At 33.6% G+C, this 6026-nt stretch overlaps 1 long non-coding RNA gene across 1 annotated transcript in view; it reads left to right on the top strand.

The window, feature by feature from the left end:
* LOC111515032 (uncharacterized) overlaps positions 1-6026 on the top strand; it is a 36017-nt gene that overhangs the window by 18410 nt on the left and 11581 nt on the right. The window lies entirely within an intron of this gene.

The following is a 6026-nucleotide window of genomic DNA, read 5'->3' as shown; positions in this document are numbered from 1 at the left end:
CTGCCGTCGCCGTCTGGTGGTCAGGGTAAATACTGAAAATTTTAAATACACGAAAATGCCAGTATGAGCTTCTATCGACTTTGTATTCTTTGCTTTGGATATCTTCTCCTGAACAAACTAAAATAATAATAGTAATAATAATAATTCTCCAGAAGGACAATACAAGTATTGTATAGGAGTAGCCGTTCATCTAGAATTAACAGAACATGATAACATTCAATTAAATTGTATACAACAAAACAGTAAATTTGCATATATTATAGTCGTTCATCTATACTATAGAATAATTGTGTAACACATATATACATATACAGACATATATACATATATTTACACAAATAACAGACAAATCATAAAGGATTTACAAATAGTTATTATAGTGCCTGATCGACTTTATAATAGCATCTTTCAATTAAAAAATGTTTAAGACTTTTTTTGAAACATGTTAAGGTTCGATTCTCCATTACATAGTCTGGTAATTTATTAAATAATGAATGACCTAGTGAGTTTGGAGAATTTTTAGATAATTGGACCCTAGAAAAGGGTATATTCAGCTGATTTTTTATTCTTGTGTCATGTTTATGAATGCTAGATCTGGTTGAAAAACTGTTATAGTACATACATATACAGGCTGATTCACGGTGGATGGCACATTAGACGTTTCTGGTGAACCAGACAACGAATCACTTTGAAAATTTAATGGAGGGCATATTCGGACATTCTCTAGCCAACTAAAATATTTTCGACAATGCGGTGTTGCCGCTTCTATTAGAAAGCAGTAGCAACTTTGATTTTTCAAATGGAACACTCTGTATATAATATTATTTTTGGAATCTCCAACAATTGTCCGACAACTTTTCTTGATATTTCCCTATACCTATCTGTTACCGTTTTCGAAATAAAAATTAATTTCAATTTTTTTCTTCGAAAATCATGACTTCTAAAAATGCCGATATCTTTTAGTTAAGAAGTACTATGATATCGAAATTTGGTTTGGAGTTAGGTGATACTTGGACACTTCCCACACGTCAGCCTAATCTCCGTTACTTCAATACAGGGTGGTAAAAAAATACAGTTTTTTCGTTTGCTTGAAAAAGTTGCTGAAATTTGATTATTTTAAATGGAACACCCTGTATATTATTGAAAATTCGGAAAGCTGCTGAAATTTGCTTTCTTTCTATGTATATCATACCTATACCTAACTAGTCAAGTTTCGGACTTATGAACATTTATTTGTGAAAATGTCCCTTCAGAATGGTATTTCCATTCGGTATTTGGTAAGCAGGCCATGATTACTATTTAACAGTAGCGTTGTGACATTCTCCTAATAATATCGACATTTTCGTCACTTCAGAAGTTGCAAATACCTTCAAAACGATGGAACAAAACTATTCAAACGAAGTTCTTATGAATTTGTTTATTATTTTTCGACAGTGTGACAAAATTATCAGCCGAACATGTAGAAAGTTCAATGAAATGTATCCGAATCTACCGCCAATGAACCTCAAGAAATTTATACGAATTCAGAACAATTTCAATATGTTTGGATAAACTTTAAAAAAGCACCAAGAAACTTGAAATTGGAAATATTGATATGAATAATTATAAAAAAGTAAAACAATCATGTGGTATATTTCAAAATATGTTCGAATCGCTGGCCGTTCACTTCCAAGCACTTTAAAATGCGGGTGTTGACTGCTTCCGTGGTGGCAGATCTGATTTCATTGGGATCCAAATCTTCAAATGTTTGGGCAATCCTTTCTAACAATTCATCTCTCGAACGCACGGGTATTTTGTAAACTTTTTCTTTAAACATTCCCCACAAATAAAAATCTAATGGATTAAGATCGGATGATCTCGCTGGCCAATTCCATGGTCCCAAGCGCCTCATCCACCGATCGTCAAATATCAAATAGTCTATCCAGTTCTGCGCTCACTTCTCTTGTGCAATGTGCAGGAGCTCCGTCTAGTTGGTACCAACAGTTTCGATAATCTTCGAGTGGCAGATTATCCACGAAACTGTCTACAGTATTCTACAAAATATTCAGATAGCTTCTGGATGTTAATGACTCCTCGTATATCACGTACCTCAATTTGTTGTCCATCAACATGCAGAAGACATTAAAACTAAATTTTTCTTGAAATCCGGCTTCTTTTGTGACGTGAGGATTTTCACTGGACCAATAATGACGATTTTTTCTATTGAAAATCCCTTCTCTCGAAAATTTCGATTCATCAGTCCAAATAATTTTATTTAAAAAAAGTGGATCTTCTTGAATGCGTGTCAACAACATTTCACAAAATTCTACTCTCTGTTGAGGATCTTGAGGCTTCATTGCTTGAATTTTGGTGAATTTATAATCATGCATTTTATGTCTTCGCAAGATTCTTTGAACCGATGAATATTTTATACTCAAATCTTCTTCAGCACTTCTTATCGATGACTCGGGAAATGCGTGAAAAAATGCTAAGACATTAATCTGGTTGTCTTCGAAAGTTACGGGTCGAGGCAAGTTTCTTGGTGCTTTTGAAGTTGATCCAAATGCATTGAAATTGTTCTGAATTCGTATAAATTTCTTGAGGTTCATTGGCGGTAGATTCGGATACATTTCATTGAACTTTCTACATGTTCTGCTGATAATTTTGTCACACTGTCGAAAAATAATAAACAAATTCATAAGAACTTCGTTTGAATAGTTTTGTTCCATCGTTTTGAAGGTATTTGCAACTTCTGAAGTGACGAAAATGTCGATATTATTAGGAGAATGTCACAACGCTACTGTCAAATAGTAATCATGGCCTGCTTACCAAATACCGAATGGAAATACCATTCTGAAGGGACATTTTCACAAATAAATGTTCATAAGTCCGAAACTTGACTAGTTAGGTATAGGTATGATATACATAGAAAGAAAGCAAATTTCAGCAGCTTTCCGAATTTTCAATAATATACAGGGTGTTCCATTTAAAATAATCAAATTTCAGCAACTTTTTCAAGCAAACGAAAAAACTGTATTTTTTTACCACCCTGTATTGAAGTAACGGAGATTAAGCTGACGTGTGGGAAGTGTCCAAGTATCACCTAACTCCAAACCAAATTTCGATATCATAGTACTTCTTAACTAAAAGATATCGGCATTTTTAGAAGTCATGATTTTCGAAGAAAAAAATTGAAATTAATTTTTATTTCGAAAACGGTAACAGATAGGTATATGGAAATATCAAGAAAAGTTGTCGGGCAATTATTGGAGATTCCAAAAATAATATTATATACAGAGTGTTCCATTTGAAAAATCAAAGTTGCTACTGCTTTCTAATAGAAGCGGCAACACCGCATTGTCGAAAATATTTTAGTTGGCTAGAGAATGTCCGAATATGCCCTCCATTAAATTTTCAAAGTGATCCGTTGTCTGGTTCACCAGAAACGTCTAATGTGCCATCCACCGTGAATCAGCCTGTATATACACACAAACTTCAAAGATAAAGAGTGATGGTAGCGTCATGATTTTACATGTTTTGAATACATCAACACAGCTTTGTCGAGAGGATAGACTAAATATTATTCGGAGTATTCTCTTTTGTGCAACAAAAACATCATTAGCTCTCGAAGACCTTCCCCAGAGAGAGATGGCATATCGAAGTCTGGAGTCCACTTGGGCATAGTAGAGCATCAGCAGCTGATCTCAAATTACGTAATTGATAGGAAATAGAATTCAATTTATTGATTAAGATTTTACAGTGTTCTCCCGGAAATATGTTCGTCTATATATAATCCAAGAAATCGGACGGTCTTATCAACTGACTGTAAGTCTCCGAAATCAACTACACTAGCTCCTTTTTGTCTATTGTGAAAGCGTATACATTTTGTTTTATTTGTATTTAGATGAAGTGAGTTGGCTCTAAACCACTGAGCCATATCAAAGGAAATTTTTTACATTTCTGACGTATACAGTATATTCATCCCTATCTGATACAATAATTGATGTATCATCAGCATAAACAATGATTGAGCTATCACATATCTTCACAATATCGTTGATATAAAGTATAAATAAGGTAGGTCCTAGGACCGAACCCTGAGGGACACCTACTTCAGAATAATCATTGCACGATGACATATGGTTACCAATAGTGACACGATTGTTACGTTTACTCAAAAAACTTTTTATCCATTCATAAGTGACACCTCGGATACCGTACCGAGATAGTTTATTCAATAAGATTGTATGTCTGATGCAATCGAACGTCCTGCTTAGGTCGCAAAATACCCCAATGGGGCACTCACCCGCATCAATGCATTTAATGACTTCAAGAACATTGAGTGTATTGCAGTTGTGGTCGATTTATTTTGCACAAAACCATGTTGATCCGCAGTTATGATATTGAAATGCTTGAGATAAGATAACAATCTCTCCAAGAATGATAATTCAAATATTTTGGAAAAGATGGAGGGTACCGTAATTGGTCGATAGTTACTTATTAGAGAGGAATCACCTTTTTTATATACAGGTGTAATTTTACCAGTTTTCAAAGCTTGCGGGAATGTTCCATTTGCAAATGATAAATTTATGAGATAGACTAGTGGTGTCACAATATGTTTAAGAACACGTTTAACGATCACATGGGGTATTTCATTCGATCCAGAGGAAATACACGATTTATTGAAAAGGGAAGATTGATTTTTGTGAAAAAACGACTGTGGCTTTCTACTTCTCCATCAATACAGACTATACTGGAAAAACTGTCTCTGTTTTTAACGATGCAGATTTTTCAACCAACTTTGTACCTTGGATATTTACAGCAATATTCGTAATATCAACATGGACTTCCCAGCTAAATCGATTCAATATTTTCATATAGCAATGTACTAGGGGACCGAAAGTTGTCAAATTGAATTGAAAAATTATATACAAATCATGCAGAGCCTTTTCAATCCGCATTTTTTGTACTGAGAAACAATAAACTTGAGTATCAGTGGTACTGCGTTCAATCACATCTACGACATTTTTTTCCATTCAATGTTCCAACTATTTGATATTGAATGAAATAACAAGAGTAGGAAATATTTTTGAATGCTTTTTCAGGTTGTTATGAAAATTATTGGTATTTCTCTCGTTCGAAATATCCCGCACAAATAAAACGTAATTCAAGGTATTCCTGTTATAAGTCATAGAAAAAGTATAGTATTCTACTCGCGATATTTGGCCATTCGCTCGAATGATACATCATTATAATATCGCGATTGTTTTCTGAAAAAATTCAGCTGTAAACAACTGAAACTTATAATATGATTATTTGGTTATGAAATCAAAAAGAGGAATGAAGGGCATATTTCTATAATAGATCATGACTCACGGTCGATGGCAGGTTAGACGTTTCTGGAAAACGCAAAGCATGATTTTTCTGAAAATTTCACCTCTCACATTGCCTTACCTGTTCTATCGATTTAAAATATTTTCAGCATTGCGGCGTTGCCACTTCCATCAAAAAGTCCTAGCAATTTTATTTTTTTAAATGGAACACCCCGTATATTGATACATTTTTGGAATCGCTCTGGTATTTTAATACTTTTTTGTTAGTAATGTTCTATACCTATCTCTATCTGTTTTCGAGATAAACAATGAATTGTGCTAAATATGGTCCAAAACATAGCCTTAATTGAAATTAAGTACATCAGTACTCTCAATTCATGAAAAGTTGATATTTTGATGATAGTTTGGACAAACTCGAAATATTCAAATAACACCAAGAAATCCACTCCATATCATACAGGGAGTGCTAAAATTACTATTATTTCCATTGTGCATAAAAGTAGTCAAAAGTTCATTTTTTCAAATGAAACCCTCTGTATATTACTCGATAAATTGAAAGATTGTGAAAAATGCTTCAAGATGATATATCATGTCCTATACCTAAATCATCAAGTTTTCTCAAAAAAGTCGCTTCTTCTAGAAACATTATTTTTTTTTAGAATTTTGATTTAGATAGCAGTGGAATTATCAAGCTTATAGCAGTTCGGTTACTTT

Source organism: Leptinotarsa decemlineata, unplaced genomic scaffold (genome assembly GCF_025532065.1).
Source record: "Leptinotarsa decemlineata unplaced genomic scaffold, Ldec_3_MD MMD2_P_RNA_scaffold_1, whole genome shotgun sequence".
In the NCBI taxonomy this organism is placed as follows: domain Eukaryota; kingdom Metazoa; phylum Arthropoda; class Insecta; order Coleoptera; family Chrysomelidae; genus Leptinotarsa; species Leptinotarsa decemlineata.
The sequence above is the reverse complement of the archived record's forward strand: the minus strand, read 5'-3'. Positions and strand labels throughout refer to the sequence as shown.